This window comes from Dromaius novaehollandiae, chromosome 1 (genome assembly GCF_036370855.1).
Source record: "Dromaius novaehollandiae isolate bDroNov1 chromosome 1, bDroNov1.hap1, whole genome shotgun sequence".
In the NCBI taxonomy this organism is placed as follows: Eukaryota; Metazoa; Chordata; class Aves; order Casuariiformes; family Dromaiidae; genus Dromaius; species Dromaius novaehollandiae.
In genome coordinates, this window is record NC_088098.1 from 85,274,573 (window position 1) to 85,287,407 (window position 12,835).

A 12,835-nucleotide genomic window follows, 5' to 3' on the forward strand; every position below is an offset into this window, starting at 1 on the left:
GTGAGTTGGCTGGGGTTGGGACTGGTCACTCAGAAGACAGCCCCAAGGAAAGAACAGGATCAGCATTTACTGGTTTATTTTTTTTTTTTATCAACACAGATTGTGCTGAAGGTTGCCAGCTATCCACAAGGAGCAAGGTCTGAAATGAAGGAAGAAGGAAGCCTTAGAGATAGGACATGAATAAGCAATTCCCTTTAGGGGTTCTCTCCATTGAATGCTAAACTCTGCTCCAGTGATTTGTAGGACCAGTCTCCATACATGAAGTAGAGAGAGGACCTTTTCTGCATCATTTAGACAATGATTAGACAGAGTCAAAGAAAGTACTGAAGACTCGGTGCACTGTGTCTGAAGGAGGAGGTTGGGAAGGGGCCCAATAGATCCTTGACATCAGCCTGAGGGCTTCTGTCTGGGACTGATCTTCAGCTTGGAAAGAAATTTAGGAGGAGAGGTGGGCAAATGAGGTCCTTCAGAGCTGGAATCCCATCACAGTGCAAGACAAGGCATTTGCGAGGGTTCAGTCCAGCTTTTCCCTCAGTTCCGCATGAGCTGCCCCTTCTCAAGGTGCTGCTCCAGGTCCCTCATCCACAGTGGAGTTTCTTTCCTCAGACATATTTGGCTGTCAGTTCACAAATTCAAAAGCAAATTGTGAAGGAAAGCATGTTGTTCCAGTTACTGTATGTGCTGGAGTCTGTATTTCCCTTCACGTGAATTGCAACACATTTTTTGTCAAAGGGTAAATTGGGTTCCCCAGGTTTCCAGAAACTGTAAACAAAAGTTCCTCTATTGGCAATGCATTGGCATGAATGAAAGCAGTGGATAGAGTCAACTAGAACAGTTCTGGAAGAGAAAGGGAACATTGTTGTGACAGAGATCAGGAACTCTGGTTAAGGCAAAGGAGAAGACTGGTCATGTCCCCCCTCACTTACAGTGCAGCTAGGGACAGAGACCACTTTCTGACATGTGTTCTGCACTGTGTATTGGTCAGTTGGCCAAAGGGGTGTAAATGTTACGATCTTCCTTTCCCCTACAGGATACTCACGTTGTTGTTGCATTATATGGAGCCTGATCCACCAGGGCCATTGCCCTTTTCCCTAAGCAGTCAAGCCTATGTAGTATTTTGTTTCATAGCTGCGAGTAAATAACCTTTTCACCAGGCTGAAGAGGAAGTCCTGGATAAAGTGCAATGTCCATGAGGAGCAGAACTGATTAGGGGGGGAGGCAAGAATCCCTGTGGAGTGCGGCTGGTAGCAGAGGAGAGCCAGGGTTGAATGGACCCAGAGAGGACATTCCCTGGCCACTGCAGGAGTAAAGAGGGGCTCTGAAGTCCCCTTTAGAACCTGGCACTGGCATCCCAGGGCTGCTGTGTTGCCTCTCTCAGCCCTGCACTTACCTGTTCCACTTCTGTACTGATCACCACCAGGTGGGAGCCCATCCCAGTGCAGTTCTTCTCACTCTCACCCCAGGACATCTCATCAGATGACACGTAGTAGCAGCTTTTTTGAAAGAGTCTCCAGCCCATTGGGCAGCATGTCCAGCCTTCCTCTGTGTGTGGGGGAAAAGCCCATTTTTGAACAAGGTGTGCTATCTTTCTCAATGAGAAGCTCAATGAGAAAAGCTCAATGAGAAAGCTCAATGAGAAGTCCCAGGTATTAGGGAAAGAGTGTTAACCACATCTCTAATCTGGACAGAGGCAAGTGCTCTCATTCATTCTCTGCAGGCAGGATTATCCACAGCCTAACAGACCCCTGTCACAGGCTCCTCACCTGAAGTGCCTTTTCTTTTCTCTGTCTATTCTGCCAAGCCTGCTCAACTTTTGGTTGGTGAGAGACACAGTTTTTGCCCTACTCTTTTGAGGATGTAAGGTTGGAAGCAATTGGCTCTTACTCTTTCAGGGATACTTCTGTCAGAGAAGCATTGTTCACATGCTTAACTCTTCACTCATACGGATTAACAGACAGTTCCTTACACAAGCCTGATTTTCCTAGATATCTGCCTTATTGCCAGACAGTCACAGGATGGATTAAAAAAACCCACACATGTATTCTCTCAAAACATGAGGCAAACAGGCTGCAAAGTTCACCCAATAAAATCACCAAACAGATACACCCTTGCTCATGCTACCTGGAGATGCTTGCTCTTGATCTCAGACCCTCACAGGGATTCTCTTCTTGTGTCTCCCAGGTGGAAACTCCCTGTGTTCGCCAGGTGGAGTTTCATACAGTGACAATGCCTTGGTCAAGCCAATGCTCCAGCCTGCCCACAGCAAGCTAGCGCACCATGTACATGCTAGAAGGTGGACCTAGATAACCTTGTATTTATTGTTCAAGAGCTGTCTTCATAGCATAGAATCTCAAATACCCTTCTTGACACCAAATGGGGCAAGTAGAGTCCAGTGAGCAGAATGGCTAGCAAAGCTTTTGTTAACCTTCCTGTATTCTTATTTGTTAGATCCACCCAATGGTCACCATTGCATACACTTACAGAAAGAGACACCCTTATCCTGGAGAGTACCAGCAAATCTGCAAAGTCCTCAGTTCAAGCAGTTTGAGGAACTTGGATCTCTCTGTCTCTGTGCCTCCCACCTCGATCTTTCATGGAACTGATGGATGATGGCCTTTGACCATCATGTACTCTATGAAACTTTTCCATTCATTCCTAATGTCACAGTATGAAAGCTGAATTTTGCCCACATGACTAAGCAACACTGGACGATTTTATTTGGATGCTTAAGCAAGTTGGGTAGGAAGATTTGTCCTCTGTTCGATGGATATGCTTATGCCTCTTGGAGCTTGGTATGGTCTCTTTACAGGGAAAAGCAAATTGGATATGTGCAGAGTACAGCTTGTCTGACCTTCCATAAATGTCCACCATAAGATGAGGTGGACCATGTCTAATTCATCCCTACAAACACCGTTTTATCACAGACTGCAAAGGGAGTCTGAACAGCTAGCTCAGATGTACTCACAGTGTAGGGGTCAGCCTCTGTGCAAACAAAATTCACCTCGTTTCTGAACACAGTGCACAGGAGAAAACAGAACTATGAGCTGAGGTCTGGGATTTGCACTGCAAGACTGCTAGCATTTGTCATGGCTGTCACGTCATATGTGATTCCAGCCCAGATTTCCAGCCAATCTAAACTGCATAGCTACATTCTCCCACCGCTCCTAGTCCTGTCCGTCTCACTGACCATGATGCTTGTGTGAATCGGCAGTGAACCAGCTCAAGGAGTGGAGCTGGTTTGAACCAACCCTTACAGAAAGGGTGAAGAGCTTTTAGCTAGATCAGTGAGCTGAATTTGCAGCTGAGGGGTTGTGTGAGGGCTGGAGAGAGGGAAAGAGTGGGAAAAGGTGATCAAAGGCAGGCCTGGAGCAACCCACATTCTTCCACTGTTCCAGAACATGCTTCCACAGCAGCCTAAGTCAGACTTTCTTTTCCTCAATTCTTCAGCTTCCTTTTTTAAAACAATCCAGGGCTGGCTAACAATCACATTCCTGACCTCAAAGGCTGACAGGAGAGTAAATTCTGGTGGGGCTCTTAGCCTCACTCATGAGGCTGTTAGCATCACTCACTTTTACCTGCAGGTGTGTTGGGGACACAGTGCCACTCTGTAGCATTCTGGAGCAGAGTCTTGTATTGGTCATAGCTTTGATGATGGAAAACAACTGGGAAGAGAGGAAAGAGAAGATGCCACTGTCACTCTTTCCTCCTCATTCATGAGTAACCTGTATTGTCCACTGCCTCCTAGCTGAGTGCCCCCCCCTCCTCCAGAGACTTGCTTTTATCTTTACAAGCTCTGAAAACTGTATCCAACATAAAGAAGAGAAACAGCAGGCAGTTTTCCCCATTATTGGTCACTTCCTCCTTTGGGCAGGCATTAATCAGATGAGCTCCTCTCATCTCTGCTGGCTCAGAGACTCATTTTGCTAGCTGAGAAAACCCAGCCAAGACATCCAGGCAGTGAGGGGAGGGATTTGCTAGATTGTTTTTAACAGGTTCAAGGAGAGGGGTTCCAGGTGCAGCCGTTCCACTGTCATATCTGCACAAGCCTGGGACATGCTGGAGCACTGCAGGAAAGGGTCAAAGAAGTCCCGAGACAGGCTTAATAAAGGTGGAATATTAACACATTTTCCCTCTTAATCTTCCTATGCTTTGCGGCTTTAGAGCTCCACTTTTACCCTTATTAACAAGGATTAGAACTGTTGAGTGTTGAGGCCTCACCCAAGGGAGTTGAAAAGAAGCACAGAGGAATAATCACAGAGCAGTATTCTGCCCTAGGACAGTACAAGCATATTTCTGTTCTGGTCATTCCGGGCAGTTATGGGTGGCATGTGACTGGATCATCTTGCACTCTGCAAAAATACGGGCAACCCTGGTACCAATGTTTCTACACTGGATCTTTATCTGCAGGGCAGTGTTACAGGAAGCTCTGACAGAGACCAAGAATATGGTCAGGACAACTGACATCCAACCATCAGTCTTCTGGAAACCTAATCAGATGCCCTCTGACACTAAAGAGAATTCCCAAATCCATTGTGGTGGGAGGGGAGAAACTAACTGGTTTCACCCAGACCTGGCTTTATTCAGGCAGGTGGGAAACTGAGTGGAGATATGAGAAGGCTCTGCCAGGGAACAAACTGTTGGCCCTGGAAGTGACCCTATTCCTCAACTAAGAGGCTGGAGTGGGAGAAGGGCACGCTGTTTGCTGACAGGCAGTCACCTGCTGGCAGACAGAGTAGGATATGTTTTTCCGCCTGATGCAAGGCAGTTGACTGTTTCTTGTATCCCAGGGGAACTAACAGACCTTAGAATCCACCAAGGCAGATGGTTAAAAAGGCAACTTTGATGACAAGAGCAGAAACAAGGAAGACCCAAGGTCTCAGCCTGGAGTAGCTTCTGTCTTCTGCTGAGGTTGAAAAAAACAAGGCAAGAGTGGGAATCCCACAACCCAGAATCAGTAGGCAGGAGAACCCAGGAAACTCAGTATTCTGCCAGTCTGCTGGTAACCTTGTTCCAAGGCATAGGGAGTCTCATGGGTACTGTAAACAGGTACTGCTGCCTGTCATTAAAAGTGCATCAGACTCACAGAGCAGGGCAACACAAGGGCTGCCCTGAAGCTGCTCTTCTACTTTGCTTTTTATCACAAGCCCTGTCTGTACTCTTCTAAACTCTCACTCCTCCTTTTTTTGTCCTGCCACACCCCCTTTCCCCAAAGCACACTTTCTTCCTTGTTGCCCTCCATTACTCCTGTCTTTCACTGAACTCTCCTTTTATACCTCCCTCCTCTTCATCTCTTTTTAGAGTTTCTTTCTCTCATGTACACAAATCTGCTTTTGCTTTATTCCCCTGCCCCTTTTATGCAATAGTGTATAGTCAGAGTTACTCAGAGGAGTGACAGTCTAGCTCAGTGTTTGCACAGACAGAGCCACAGAGAAATTGTTTCCACAAGGAGGACCTTGAAGCTCTTGGGACAGGCCTAGCTTGGTCTTCCTTAGAGACACTAGAGATAAGAGCAATGATTTGTGTTTGACTTGATCCAGACAGTTTAACATGGATTATGCTAGCAGGGTAGCACTCTCCCGTTCCACTGTTTATGGAAGAACCACTGAAGGGAAGGACAGACCTTGGTCTGTCTTGACTTTCACTCCCCTCGACCCTGGGGAAAGGGTTTTTCTCCCAGTCCAGTCACTCCCCACTTCCCTCATCTGTTGCTTCCCTCTTTCCCTATGGTCCCTGTGCGGTCAGGCATCGTACCACGCCCATTATCTACGCCACCTTGTATCTCCCCCCACCTCCTCCTTCTTCCACAGGAAGACAGAAAGGAAGGTTCTGTGATTACTTGCAGTTCCAGGACTGGCTCTCCCTTGTCGGTGCATTGTTTCTGCCATAGTGTTACTCTTCCCTACCAAGAGTTCATGTTACAGATACGGGTATGAATACAGCCTTCTTCTTGTACAGAAGACTGCATCAGGGCACCTCCCATGCTAGTGGGGAGTGTTCACAGTCTCTGATCTGGTGTGCAGAAAAAGCCAAATGCTGGGTGTTCCCCACAACATGTGAGGATGGGGAAGTTTTTGCTATCTCTCTGCCAAGACATTTCAGAAGAGGTTCACTGCAACACAGAACCTTAGAGGCAAAGGAAAATAGCTGAAGAGTAGTATCACTCAATCTTAGACCACCTCCAACCTCCTTTTGCACTTATTCAGACAATTTTTCAGGACATAATATTGGCTTTACCTCCATTGTGTTTATTCTACCCAGTGAGTGGGTGTGTGAAAATGCCTACTCTGTTGGAATTTGCTAGCAAAGGGCTAAACCCGCTTGGTATTTGACAGAGAGACCTGCAAAAGATGGTCAGATTACCAAAGGAAATGATGCCATGACTCAGTCTTGGCAAGTCCCGATGCTGAACCTGAAATCAGTAACCCAGACCACAATAGGGAACTTGCCAACTTTCTTTTTAACTAACTGCTCAGGAAAAAGGATGGAGCTTTGACTAGAGAGGAGAAGTTGCAAGCAATGTGTCATGCTGGAGGCAGAGGCCAGAAGGGATCACTAGACCATGTCAGAATCCCTGTGCACTACAGATCATGGAGCTTTACTCCTGCTACATGAGGCACAGCCACACATTGATTCTAGCACTGTTCAAGGTGACTTGATGCAAAACCCTGAAGGATGAAGTATCACTAAGGATATTCCTAAGAATAAAGAATCCTGACTAGATCTCATTGTACTCTGAACTGACTGGTGTGAGTATGCATCCATTGCTCTTCCACTTTCTATGAGCTACATTTTTTTCCCTGTGAAGATGCATACACTGAGGCAGGAATGGGATAGCAAACATAACTGCAGCATATCGATAGAAGACTTGAAAGAGCAGGGCATAAAGCTGGCTACAAATGAGGACAGGCATAAACTGTGTGTAGAAAATATCCTCTGAGTGTTTTTATTGTGCCCAACAGGTTGCAGACAGGGTCAGACCACCCAACAGCTTTGTTGCACTGGAAAGATAGTCCATAAATATGCTAGCTGTTATTGTCCTAGACGGCACTAGCTACTAGATTAACAATACAGTGAGATTCTCAGATGACATTTTAAGAAGTTCCCAGCCTTTATGCTGGAGGACAGAGCTTGACAACAGAGCTGAAGTGCACCACCAGATGCCCATAAATGAGAATACTTGGTATTTGTTACTGGTCTAAAATAGACTTGATTTTGTGCATATAGGAGGGAAGGTAACTTCACTTGATCAGTATGGAGAATGCAGAGGGTGTGAAACTGTCACAGGGAAAACCTGCTCAGTTCACATGGTTTAAATCTAATCAAGATCAAAGCAGTTTATTGATATAATAATGACATGTCGTTAACTGGCAAAGAGCTACCTATATATTGAGGATCATTATCAGCAATACAATGGATAAAACACAAGACTAGACACAAAATATTAATAAACACCTACAAATTTCTAAACATGTTTCTGTAACTAATCACCAAAACTTCTGATCCGCACACATACACACACACTTTCACATGGTTAATTGCGCAAACCCCCCCCCCCCCCCCCCCGGCCCTCCTCCCCACAGGAAGTGTGGGCTACAAGAACATTTCCCTTTTCTCAGAGTGTGTGTTCCCCTAATTATATGCATTTCTTGTTGGAGATGCAGGGGCTTTAACTTTGTGTGTACCCATGTCACTCCCTACAGTCTGCCAATCCACAGGCCAGTGAGAATGCACAAGGCCACATACACACCAAAGTTGTTGCACCCCTTGCTGTTAGTCCCCTACCCACCGCATCCAACAGGGAGGATGTGCTGTCAATTCTAGAGAGAAGTTGCAGAGTTGCGGGGCAACTTCTGGCACTGTCAAACCAGGTTCTGACTGCTGCTTTGTTCCTACTTACTTCTCTTCTCTCAGTTAAAAAAATTCTTGCTTTTTTAATACATTTTTTCAAACTGATTCTCCCTTGTTTCAGAAATCTTTCACAGGGAGAAATACAGAGACACTGTCTGAGGGTGCAGGAATGGTGTTATGAAAAGCCAAAGCCCATCTGGAGTGAAATTTGGTGAGGGATGTGAAGGGCAATGAGAAGGGCTTCTATAGATATATCAATATCAAACAGAAGACTAGGGAAAATGGTGACAAAGGACAAGGAAAAGGCCAAGTTACTCAATGCCTCCTTTGCCTTGGTCTTTACTGGTAAGACTTGCCTTCAGGAATCCCAAGTCCCTGAGACCAGTGCAAAAGTCCAAAGCAAGGAAGACTTCTCCTCAGCAGAGCAGGATCAGGTTAGGGAACATTTAAACAAACTGGACATACACAAATCCGTGGGACCTGATAGGGATGCATGTATGAGTGCTCAGGGAGCTGGTAGATGTCATTGTGAGGTTGCTCTTTGTCTTTGAAAGGCTGTAGCAATCAGGGCCATTGCTGAGGGCTGGACAGAAGCAGATGCCACCCCTATCCTCAAGAAGGAGGATCCAGAGGATTACAGGCTAGTCAACCTCCCCTCAGTCCCTGGGAAGGTGATGGAGCAAATCCTCCTGGAAGCCTTTTCCAAGCATCAAACCTTTAGGAAAGGCAAGAAGGAGAAGGGAGGGGCTCTGAAGTCCCCTCCAGGTCCTGGCACTGGAGACCCAAGGCTGCTGTGTCCTCCTCGCTCACTCCTGCACTTACATACTCTGCTTCTGTATCAGTCATCACCAGGTGGGAGCCCAACCCTATGCAGTTCTCCTTGTTTTCGTTGCAGGACACCTTTTCAGACAATGTGTAGTAGCATCTTTTTTGAAACTGTCTCCAGCCCACTGGGCTGCACTTCCAGCATTGCGCTATGCATGGAAGGAAGGTCACAGAGCAAATGCTACCAAGAAGACAGAGAGAGAATACGACCTGTCATCTGAAGAGTTGTGATAGCCTAGAAGGCAATTCTGGATTGGTCTCTGCAGGTTATTGTCCAGGCAGTGGATCTTAGCACCAACCATGTGTCCAAAGAAGGTACCACTGTGATGTTAGGCAAGTGTTGCAGTGTATTAGTTAACTTGTTCCAACTAACTACCTTTAAATCCTGTCTGAATGAAAATCAAAGGGAAGTCTGGTCAGCAGCTTACAGATCAGGAAGAGCAGAGGCTGACAATGGTCATAACATTGGCAGGTATTTGCTACAGTCCATCTGATCAAGGGAGTAAGTAGATAAAGCTCTCTTAGGGAACAGGAAGAAGCCTCATGATTGCAGGCCCTGATTTTCATGTGGTACTTGAACCACCCCAGCTTCTGCTGGAAGGGAAATATGGAGGGCACAAGCAACCCAGGATTTTTAGAGACTGTGTCAAGGACAGTTTTTTTGACACTGTTGCTTTAGCTAGCTAGTGAGGTGCCCTGCTGGAAGTGCTACTCACAAATGAGGAAGAACTGGTTAAGGATGTGAAGACCAACTGCAGCTTTGGCAGTAGTGCATGGAGGTTGGTGGAGCTGAAGATCCTGAGGGAAGTGAGGAAGGCAAGAGGCAGAATAAAGGCTATAGACTTCAGGAGAGTAAAGCTGACTTGTTCAGGGAACTGGTAGCCAGGATCACTTGGAAGGTGGCCCCAAAAGACAAAAAGAGGATGCAGGAGAGCTGGTGGATCTTCAAGGACAATCTCCTTAAAGTACAAGAATGGTCCATTCTGATGTGCAGGGAAAGGAACAGTCATAGCGGGAGGCCAGCTTGGCTGCACAGGGAACTTTTGACTGACCTCAAACACAGAAGGGAATGTGAAAGAGGTGAAAGTGGCAATGCGTTACTGAGGAAGAATATAGGGATGTCACCTGAGCATGCAGGGAGAGAATTAGGAAGGCTGAAGCTTGGCTCGAGTTAAAACTGATGGAGGGTATGAAACCTAAGAACAACAGCTGCTACTGGTGCATATGCAGCAAAAGGAAGACCAGAGAAAATGTGGGCAACTGCTGAATGGAGGTGACCTAGCGACAAATGACACAGAAAAAGAGAGGTGCTCAATGCTTTCTCTGACTTGGCAGAGTGTGGGGAGAGAGTGCTAAAGAGGCAACATTATTCACAAAGTCATTAACCTGGATATACCCTAGTTCAAGTGCCTGGGCATGGTAGATCTGAGGGTGCTGAGGAAAAATGCCAATATCATTGAAAGGCCAATCTCCAGCATCTTTGACAAGCTGTGGTGATCAAGGAATATTTCTCATACCTGGAAATGGCAAATGTTATACCCAGCTCAAAATTCAAAGACCCTAATTCAGACCTCAATGAGACAAAGGTGTACTGAACACATTGCGGAAATCACTAGGCTGGCTTAACTTCTCTGACAGTACTAAACACAAAAAGCCCTCAGATTCCACGGACTGCTGCTGCATATGGACTTCTAGGGCTGATAGTCTCTTGCCCCTGCTCCACAGCTAAGAGGGTTATGAGGAAAACATTCATAAATAAGAACAGAGGTCTCTGTCCATCACACGATTTCAGTCCTGGATGCTGGGAGAAATACAAAAAACAGAGTATCACGTTAAAGTCATGAGGCTGAGACACAGAAAACCTCAAATGAAAAAGGAGCAGAAGTTGCTGCGATGGCCCTTGAGGCCACTCATTGGGCCCTGAGAGGCTGGTGTGAGGTGGGGTCAACTCCAACTCTGAAAAAGCAGTAGCACAGCAACATTTGGCACTATGGTTCACAATGGAGACCAGAGCAAGTCAGGGTGTACCATGGCCCAGGGACAGATTCTCTTTCTCAGGGAAACTACTGAATAATGCAGAAAAATGACCAAAGCCCACTAACCCCTCCATGTGCCCAGCTGCTGTCCTTTTGTATGATGAGGGACTCTCTCCAGATGAAACAGTCCTCAACTCCAGCAGTGAGGACAGCAAATAACTTCACACAACTCAGTGTAGCCTTGTGGCCCAAATTGGTGAGCAGTCCCTCGCAAAGACAGTGGAGTTGTGGGAAAGAGAGGGAAAAGGGGACAAAAGAGGCCAGTCACATGTAAACAGGCTGCTAGTCAGTACACTAGTCTGGCCATGCTCTGCACCTGATCACTACAGTCTGTCTTCTCTTCTTATTAAACTCTATTTCTAACTGTTTTCCTGGGGGAGGACATCTCTATTCTGTGTCCATGTGTGTTTATGAAGGTCCAAGTGCAGCAACTGAAAAAGGAACCATGAGTGACAGGGCCCTGTGAGCCTGACATACCAGCAACTGGAGAGCCAGGTGCATGCATATTGTGTGTGGGTGCATATACAGGTGTGTGTAATCACTAGCACACATCAAGATAGACTAGCTGGCAAATAGGATAAAAGACCTGGGAGCCAGGTATCAGTCTGGGCTGGATGCTGGAGAGGCTAAGGGATTTGAGAAGTGGCTAATGGAGGGTCCAGCGGTCCAAGCCAGCTACCAGACAGACCAGGGGGTCTGAGGGTCAGCTACTGGAAAGACCATAGGTCCGGATGAGCTACCAGAGACACCTTTTTGCATGTGTGTCTATAGAGGATACAATATATAGGGAAGAACAGCGGACGTAGGGGCCAGCTACAGGAGAGACTGAGTGTCTAAAGCCAGTGACTGGAGGAACCCACAGTCTGTGTGTGTGTGTGTGAGGGTGTGTACACACATGTGTGCATGCGAGGAGGTCTGAGTACCAGCAACAGAAGTCTGGCTGTGGGCCTCAGGGGCTCATAGGTCCAGGGCCCAGCAACTAGGGAGACCAGGGGATCTAGGAACCAACTACTGGATAGACTGAACATCTAAGGCTAGCTACTACAGGGACCTGTTTTATGTATGTGTAAACATATATATTTTTCGTGTAACAGGCTTTTATCCTCATCAGCCAGAGAGGGTACAGGATCAGGCTGTTTGTGCTGTCTATGCTTGCAAAAGTGTTTTCTGTCTGTGTTGGTCGGTGCACCTGGCTCTGGATATATGTATGGAGTGTGTGTGTGCACATGTGCCTATTGGGAATACACACTCAGCCTCACTACTGGCTGGATGCAAGGACATGCAGTTGCAGCAACCTTGCCATTGTTGGGTTATGAGACTCAGCAACTCCTACCACCATCCACTACCATTCACAAAACTACTCCCATTGATTGGTTCAGGAAGCCAAATCGTCCGGTTACCTTTTCTCCAGTACAAATTCTCTGCTTTCTTTGGGACACAAAGAGAGGATTCACTTTCATAGGACAGAGTAATAACACAGCCAGGAGATATACAGTGGTGTCCTGCAGGGCACTGGCACTGCTTGGTCAGGAAAGTTTAGGCAGATGATGTTTACTGAGGCAAACAGAAGAGTGGGCACCAGGGCCAGAAAATGTAAATGGCTGGAGAAAAGATAGGATCCACAGAGGCACATAGTCTGCAGCAAGACTCAGGAGCAAGTGAAGGCAGTCCAATACACAATGCATTTCTGGAAAGAACCTTATGTACAGCAACAGCCTTGCCCCTTACTGCCTCTTCTGCAGCACACTCAGGCCTGGGCGGGTATGCTGCTGTAGGGATTGCTCTGCTGTTAGTCTCCCAGGAAGTCTGTTGCATAAGTTGCAGTCTGGGATCAGTTTTGTATTGGAAAGTGGACTTCTTCTTCAGGGTGGTACTCAAGGCCCCAGTTTTTTGCTGCTGGGGAGAACTCATCATACTTGGTCAACCATATGAAGGTCAGACTCCTACTACAACCTTGTGTTACTGTCCCAGGCAAGTCTTTCACCCATGGTAACAAATATTTATAGTATCTCTTGAGCTTGTTGCCTGTGCCCAGTCTCTTCCAAAGCTTTTGCTAGAGCAGCCCCACCACATAGCCAGGATGTCTCTGAAAGGTTTTACCTCTGCTGGTAGATGCAATTTTTACT

At 46.7% G+C, this 12,835-nt stretch overlaps 1 pseudogene; it reads right to left on the minus strand.

Moving 5' to 3' along the window:
- Positions 1–602: 602 nt before the first annotated feature.
- LOC112990714 (C-type lectin domain family 4 member D-like) lies at positions 603–5,873 on the minus strand (annotated as a pseudogene).
- Positions 5,874–12,835: the final 6,962 nt, after the last annotated feature.